We start from the raw sequence: 9,228 nt of genomic DNA on the forward strand, positions 1-9,228 counted from the left end.
TCCTATAAGGAGCATTGGTGGCAAATCTGATGGCCGAATGGTAAAGAACATCTAGCCGCTCGAGAGCACTCTTACTGGCCAGTCTATAAATTACGTCTCCGTAATCTAGCATGGGTAGGATGGTCATCTGAATCAGCGTTACTTTGGCAGCTGGGGAGAAAGAGGAGCGATTACGATAGAGGAAACCAAGTCTTCTTACCGAACCACATGACCTTTGTTTTGGAGGTGTTCAGAATAAGGTTTAGGGCAGAGAAAGCCCTAAGAAAGCTTTGTTGTAGAGCATTTAACACAAAGTCCAGGGAGGGGCCAGCTGAGTATGAGACTGTATCATCTGCATATAAATGGATGAGAGAGCTTCCTACTGCCTGAGCTATGTTATTGATGTAAATTGAGAAGAGCGTGGGGCCTAGGATCGAGCTTTGGGGTACTCCCCTGGTGACAGACCGTGACTGAGACAGTATGTGTTCTGACTTTACACACTTCACTCTTTGAGAGAGTTGGTTAGCAAACCAGGCCAAAGACCCCTCAGAGACACCAATACTCCTTAGCCGACCCACAATAATGGAATGGTCTACCGTATCAAAAGCTTTGGCCAAGTCAACAAAAATAGCAGCACAACATTGCTTAGAATCAAGGGCAGTGGTGACATCATTGAGGACTTCTAAGGTTGCAGTGACACATCCATAACCTGAGAGGAAACCAGATTGCATACCAGAGAGAATACTATAGACATCAAGAAAGCCAGTCAGTTGATTATTGACAAGTTTTTCCAACACGTTTGATAAACAGGGCAAAATAGAAATTGGCCTATAACAGTTAGGATCAGTTTGATCTTCCCTTTTCATTAAAGGACACATCATGGCTGCCTTCCAAGTACTGGGAACCTCTCCAGAGGGGAGAGACAGGTTAAAAAGGTTGGAGATAGGCTTGGCGATGATAGGGGCTGCAACCTTAAAAAACAAAGGATCTAAACCATCTTACCCAGATGTTTTTTGGGGGTAAAGTTTAAGGAGCTCCTTTCACCGCCTGCAGGGAGAAGCTGTGTAGTGGGGCAGGGGAAAAAGAGGGAGGAGCATCAGGGTTAGTTGCATTAGAAGGTCTGGGAGATCAGGAAGTGTTGGATGGGCGGAGGCCTGTTTGAGTGAAATAGGAATCTTGACTTAATGAAGTGGAGATTAAAGAGTTAAATGATACGCTCCTTGTCAGTAACAACCACATCATCAACATTAACGGACATGGGCAGCTGTGAAGAGGAGGATTTATTCTCTAGGTCTTTCACCATTTTCCAGAACTTCTTGGGGTTAGAACCACAGAGAGAGAGAGAGCTGCTCTTTAAAGTAACTAACTTGGCCTCCCGGATAGCCTGAGTGCACATACTTCTCATTTGCTTGAACTACAGCCAATCAGCCTGAGTATTTACTTTACGGCGAAAGCAAACCATGCGATTATCTGAGGACAGCACCCCGCATACAAAAGCATGAAAATCATATTTCAACCAGGCAGGTGCAACACAAAAGTCAGAAATAGCGATATAAAAAATGCCTTACCTTTGATGATCTTCTTCTGTTGGCACTCCAAAAGGTCTCAGTTACATCACAAATGTTCCTTTTTTCGATAATGTCCTTTATATCATAAAAACTCAGTTTAGCTGGCGCGCTTCAGTCAATAATCCACTCAGTTTCAATAATCCACTCAGTTTCCCTCCATCAAAAGAGAGAGAGAGAGCTGCTCCTTAAAGTAACTAACTTGGCCTCCCGGATAGCCTGAGTGCACATACTTCTCATTTGCTTGAACTACAGCCAATCAGCCTGAGTATATACTTTACGGCGAAAGCAAACCATGCGATTATCTGAGGACAGCACCCCGCATACAAAAGCATGAAAATCATATTTCAACCAGGCAGGTGCAACACAAAAGTCAGAAATAGCGATATAAAAAATGCCTTACCTTTGATGATCTTCTTCTGTTGGCACTCCAAAAGGTCTCAGTTACATCACAAATGTTCCTTTTTCGATAATGTCCTTTATATCATAAAAACTCAGTTTAGCTGGTGCGCTTCAGTCAATAATCCACTCAGTTTCCCTCCATCAAAATGCATACAAAATGAATCCCAAACGTTACTAATAAACTTTTCCAAACAAGTCAAACAACGTTTATAATCAAACCTTACGTATCCTAATACGCAAATAAACTATACAATTTAAGACGGAGAATAGTATGTTCATTACCGGAGATAAATAAGAAAGAACGCACTTTCCTCCACACGCCCTAGGAACTGCAATCTGGGAGGACTCGGCCTTATTATTAAAATACTAGCCATTGAAAATAGTGGGAAGCTGAATTTTTTTTTTGGGGGGGGGGGATGGTTTGTCCTTGGGGTTTCGCCTGCCATATCAGTTCTGTTATACTCACAGACATTATTTTTACAGTTTTAGAAATGTTACAGTGTTTTCTATCCGAATCTACCAATTATATGCATATCCTAGCTTCTGGGCCTGAGTAACAGGCAGTTTACTTTGGGCACACTTTTCATCCGGAGGTGAAAATAGTGGCCCCTACCCTAGTGAGGTTAACAATATCACTGAAACGATACAAAAAGAGGGTCCAAGCATCTTCGACAAAGGGGATCAAGTTGATTCTTTACCAATTTACAGAGGCCAGGTCATGAAGGAAGGCTTGCTGTCAGGTCATTTAATTTGAGCAGCCATTACGAACACGGCCGTAAAACAGTGATCACTAAGGGCATTACAGAAAACACCAGACTGATACCTATCAGAATTATTTGTGAAGATTTCATCAAGGAGAGTAGCCTTTTCTGTGTGTTTGGAGTGATACATTGTGGGATTGGTAAAAATCTGAGAGAGATTTACGAAGTCCCGTTGTTTTAAGACTTGTTCAGGTGGTTTAAGCATGTCCGAGTTTAGTTCACCTAGCAGGATAAATTCAGACTTAGTGTATTTGTATTTATATGTATTAGGGATCCCCATTAGCTGCATTAGCTTGCCTAGTTAAATAAAGGTTAAATAAAATACAAATAAGGCATCAGCTATTCTTCCTGGTGTCCAAACACAATAAGGCATTTACATTACACATAAAACAAAATATAAAACAGTACATATGACATTATTACACCACTACATATCTACAATTCAAAATGTATAATACCACTATACAACAATATTACATTGTACGTGTGTTTAGAGTGTGAGTGCTATCGTGTGTGTGTGCGTTTGCGTATGTGTCTGTACCTGTGTGTCTCTTCACAGTCCGCGCTGTTCCATAAGATGTTTTTTTTAGCTGTTTTTTTAGCTGATTTTACAGTTACCTGATGTGGAATAGAGTTCCATGTAGTCATGATCAGGTGTCAGGTGTCAAGTCAGGTGGCGTGGCGAGAATCTGTCTCCGCACCATGCGCTCTCACCACTGGTGTCCCCCGGGGCTCTGTTCTAGGCCCTCTCCTATTCTCGCTATACACCAAGTCACTTGGCTCTGTCATATCCTCACATGGTCTCTCCTATCATTGCTATGCAGACGACACACAATTAATCTTCTCCTTTCCCCCTTCTGATAACCAGGCGGCGAATCGCAGCTCTGCATGTCTGTCAGACATATCAGTGTGGATGACGGATCACCACCTCAAGCTGAACCTCGGCAAGACGGAGCTGCTCTTCCTCCCGGGGAAGGACTGCCCGTTCCATGATCTCGCCATCACGGTTGACAACTCCCTTGTGTCCTCCTCCCAGAGTGCTAAGAACCTTGGCATGATCCTGGACAACACCCTGTCGTTCTCCACTAACATCAAGGCGGTGACCCGATCCTGTAGGTTCATGCTCTACAACATTCGCAGAGTACGACCCTGCCTCACACAGGAAGCGGCGCAGGTCCTAATCCAGGCACTTGTCATCTCCCGTCTAGATTACTGCAACTCGCTGTTGGCTGGGCTCCCTGCCTGTGCCATTAAACCCCTACAACTCATCCAGAACGCCGCAGCCCGTCTGGTGTTCAACCTTCCCAAGTTCTCTCACGTCACCCCGCTCCTCCGCTCTCTCCACTGGCTTCCAGTTGAAGCTCGCATCCGCTACAAGACCATGGTGATTACCTACGGAGCTGTGAAGGGAACGGCACCTCCATACCTTCAGGCTCTGATCAGGCCCTACACCCAAACAAGGGCACTGCGTTCATCCACCTCTGGCCTGCTGGCCCCCCTACCTCTGAGGAAGCACAGTTCCCGCTCAGTCCAGTCAAAACTGTTCGCTGCTCTGGCACCCCAATGGTGGAACAAGCTCCCTCACGACGCCAGGACAGCGGAGTCAATCACCACCTTCCGGAGACACCTGAAACCCCACCTCTTTAAGGAATACCTAGGATAGGATAAAGTAATCCTTCTAACCCCCCCCCCTTAAAAGATTTAGATGCACTATTGTAAAGTGGTTGTTCCACTGGATATCATAAGGTGAATGCACCAATTTGTAAGTCGCTCTGGATAAGAGCGTCTGCTAAATGACTTAAATGTAATGTAATGTAATGTCATGGCTCTATCTGGTACTGTACACCTCCCATAGTCTGTTCTGGACTTGGGGATCGTGAAGAGACCTCTGGTGGCATGTCTTGTGAGGTATGCATGGTTGTCCGAGCTGTGTGATAGCAGTTTAAACAAACAGCTCGGTGCATTCAGCTTGTCAACACAAATTAATGTTAGCTCCCTGTGTACATTTAAGGGCCAGCCGTGCTGCCCTGTTCTTAGCCAATAGTAATTTTCCTAAGTCCCTCTTTGTGGCATCTGACCACATGACTGAACAGTAGTCCAGGTGCGACAAAAATAGGGCCTGTAGGACCTGCCTTGTTGATGGTGTTGGTAAGAAGGCAGAGCAATGCTTTATTATGGACAGACTTCTCCCCATCTGAGCTACTGTTGTATCAATATGTTTGACCATGACAGTTTACAGTACAGGGTTACTCCAAGCAGTTTAGTCACCTCAACTTGATAAATTTCAACATTACTCATTACAATATTTAGTTGAGGTTTACTGAATGATTTGCCCCAAATACAATGCTTTTAGTTTTTTTAATATTTAGTAATATCTTCTTCCTTGCCACCCATTCTGAAACTAACTGCAGCTCTTTGTTAAGTGTTACAGTCATTTCAGTCGCTGTAGTAGCTGACGTGTATAGTGTTGAGTCATCCGCATACATAGACACACTGGCTTTACTCAGTGGCATGTCGTTAGTAAAGATTGAAAAAAAGTAAGGGCCCTAGAGAGCTACCCTGGGGAATTCCTGATTCTACCTGGATTATGTTGGAGAGGCTTCCATTAAGGAACACCCTCTGTGTTCTGTTAGACAGGTAACTCTTTATCCACAATATAGCAGGGGGTGTAAAGCCATAACACATATGTTTTTCCAGCAGCAAACTATGATCGATAATGTCAAAAGCCACACCGAAGTCTTACAAAACAGTCCCTACAATTGTTTTATCATACATTTCTCTCAGCCAATCATCAGAAATCTTTGTAAGTGCTGTACTTGTTGAACGTCCTTCTCTATAAGCGTGTTGAAAGTCTGTTGTCAATTTGTTTACTGTAAAATAGCATTGTATCTGGTCAAACACAATTTTTTTTCTTCAAAAGGTTACTAAGAGTTGGTAATAGGCTGATTGGTCGGCTATTTGAGCCAGTACATTTGAATCATTTATCAGATGCTCTTATACAGAGCGAACCCACAACGCTGGCATTGCAAGCGCCATGCCACCATGCTCTACCAACTGAGCTACGCTATTCTTAGGTAGCGGAATTACTTTTACTTCCCTCCAGGCTTGAGGGCACACACTTTCTAGTAGGCTTAAATTAAAGATACGGCAAATAGGAGTGGCAATATCGTCCGCTATTCTCCTCAGCAATTTTCCATCCAAGTTGTCAGACTTGTCATTGTTGATAGACAATGATAACTTTCACACTCACTTTACTGATTTCAAAATTACAATGCTTGTCTTTCATAATTAGGTCAGATATACTTGGATGTGTAGTGTCAATGTTTGTTGCTGGCATGTCATACCTAAGTTTGCTAATCTTGCCAATGAAAAAATCTTTAAAGTAGTTGCAGCGATGGGACAAGACTGTAACTACCAATTGGATATCATGAAAAAGGGGTGAAAGTACCACCAAAAAAGCCATCCGATTCAATGAATGATGGAGCTGAGTTGGCCTTTTTGCCCAAAATTTCATTTAAGGTGCTTCAAAGCTTTTTACTATCATTCTTTATATCATTTATCTTTGTTTCATAGTATAGTTTCTTCTTCTTTTTATTCAGTTTAGTTACATGATTTCTCAATTTGCAGTACATTTTCCAATCGGTTGTGCTGCCAGACTGATTTGCCATACCTTTTGCCTCATCCCTCTCAACCATACCATTTTTCAATTCCTCATCAATCCAAGGGGATTTAACAGTTTCTACAGTCATTTTCTTAATGGGTGAATGCTTATTGGTAACTGAAATAAGCAATTTCATAAATGTGCAGCGTCTAGTTGCTCCTCATTACACATCACAGACCAGCAAATATTCTTTACCTCTTCAACATAAGAATCACTACAAAAGTTATTGTATGACCTCTTATACACTACATTAGGCCCAGCCTTTGGAACTTTGTTTTTTGTAGATATGGCTACTATATTGCGATCACCACATCCAATGGATTTGGATATTGCTTTAAAGTAAATATCTGCAGCATTAGTAAAGAAGTGATCAATACATGTTGATGATTTCATTCATGTGTTGTTTATAACTACCCTTTTAGGTTGACTGATAACCTGAAACCAGTTGCAGGCACTGGCTACAGTTTGACGCTTTTTCTTGAGTGGGCAGCTTGAGGAAAGCCAGTTAATATTGAAATCACCCAGAAAATGTACCTCTCTGTTGATATCACATACATTATCAAGCATTTCACGCATATTATCCAGATACTGACTGTTAGCACGTGGTGGTCTATAGCAGCTTCCCACAAGAATGGGCTTTTGGTGAGGCAGATGAACCTGCAGCCATAATACTTCAACAATGTTTAACATGAGATCCTCTCTAAGCTTTACAGGAATGTAGTTCTTAATATAGACCGCAACACCGCCCCCATTGGCATTTCTGTATTTTCTGTAGATGTTATAACTATGCATTGCTACCACTGTATCATCAAAGGTATTATCTCAGTGAGTTTCAGAGATAACTCTGGTTCATAGGCACATGGTTACTGGATACAATAGCTGTGGGATCAGCAGAAGCATTCAGGGCAGTTAGAGAGACATAAATTAGGTTACTTACACAATGTAAGTAACCTAAGGGGCCAAGAGAGAGTTTAGGGCAGGTAGGATACAGGCTGGTGCTGATGATGGACGATAACACCCAGCAACAGTCAACAAAGAGCTATTTGAAAGTTTAATGCTTAAAACCAGCAAATCAAATTGTTTGGGACAGAGTTGGTGTAGACAAAAAGTGTTCCTTGGTAAAGATTGCCACCCCACCACAATTGAAAGACATGTCTTGCCGAAAAAGGTTAAACCAGACAGGTTAACATCAGTGTTTAGAACATTCTTTCTTAACCATATCTCAGTAAAGACCAACAAATCTGGAATGGATCTGTGAACCCACACTTTCAATTGATCAACTTTAGGTAATAAACTTCTGTGGTTAATGTTCAGAAAACCCAGGTATTCACGAGAGCAGAAATCAGTGAAGCAGAAATCAGAGCACAAGTCAGAATATGGGCTAGCAACAATAGACGGACCAGGGTGTACATTCACATTTCCAGATACAGTATCATCGCCAGTAATACAATCAGGGCACTGCAGAGGACAGGGAGAGCTTTGCAGTGTGTTTTGTTATGACATTTGAATGTGCATCAGATGGCAACAAGATCATATTGTACCGCATTTTCATCAGGTAACATTAATACAAAGCCGACGAGAGCGGGTTAGAATAGGATGGGAGGCCAAGAGTGGTTATTTCATTGAGTCATACTGCATTTATTCTTATTTCATTGGAGAACATTCTGGAAAAAGTGATATTTTATACACAGTGTAACCAATAGAGAGTCAGAGTCGCTAGTGTAGGAACAAACATTGTCTGTCCCAAGGTCGTGTAAACGAGCAAGTTCAAAGTCAACAATGCGCACGGAGTCATGGAGCAAATAGCACAAATACAGACCCCTTGACTTTTTCCACATTTTGTTACATTACAGCCTTATTCTCAAATGAATTTAATGGTCCCCCCCCCCCCACATCAATGTACACACAATACCCCATAATGACAAAGCAAAAACTGTTTTTTAGAATTTTTTTCAAAAGTATTTAAAAAAAAACGGATATATCATATTTACATAAGTATTCAGATCCTTTACTCAGTACTTTATTGAAGCACCTTAGGCAGCGATTACAGTCTTGAGTCTTCTTGGGTATGATGCTACAAGCTTGGCACACCTGTGCTTGGGGAGTTTCTACAATTCTTCTCTGTAGATCCTCTCAAGCTCTATCAGGTTGGATGGGGAGCGTCGCTGCACAGCTATTTTCAGGTCTCTCAAGAGATGTTTGATCGGATTCAAGTCAGGGGTTCTGGCTGGGCCACTCAAGGACATTCAGAGACTTTTCCGAAGCCACTCCTGCGTTGTCTTGGCTGTGTGCTTAGGGTTGTTGTCCAGTTGGAAGGTGAACCATCGCCCCAGTCTGAGGTCCTGAGCGCTCTGGAGCAGGTTTTCATCAAGGATATCTTTACTTTTCTCCATTCATCTTTCCCTCAGTCCTGCTGCCACAACCATGCTTCACCATAGGGATGGTGCCAGGTTTTCTCCAGACGTGATGCTTGGAATTCAGGCCAAAGAGTTCAATCTTGGTTTCATCAGACCAGAGAATCTTGTTTCTCGTGGTCAGAGTCCTTTAGGGGCCTTTTGGCAAACTCCAAGTGGGCTGTCATGTGCTTTTTACTGAGGAGTGGCCTCCGTCCAGGCCTGATTGGTGGAGTGCTGCAGAGATGGTTGTCCTTCTGGAAGGTTCTCCCATCTCCACAGAGGAACTCTGTCAGAGTGACCATCGGGTTCTTGATCACCTCCTGGACCAAGGCCTTCCTCCCCCAATTGCTCAGTTTAAGCTTAAACAAAATAAACAAACAATGAAAAGAGTTCCGTAAGGCAACACAGGCTATACAGGAAAATAACCACCCACAAAACACAAGTGAAAACAAACCCAACTAAAT

This window comes from Salmo salar, chromosome 25 (assembly GCF_965601325.2).
Source record: "Salmo salar chromosome 25, fSalSal1, whole genome shotgun sequence".
NCBI lineage: Eukaryota > Metazoa > Chordata > Actinopteri > Salmoniformes > Salmonidae > Salmo > Salmo salar.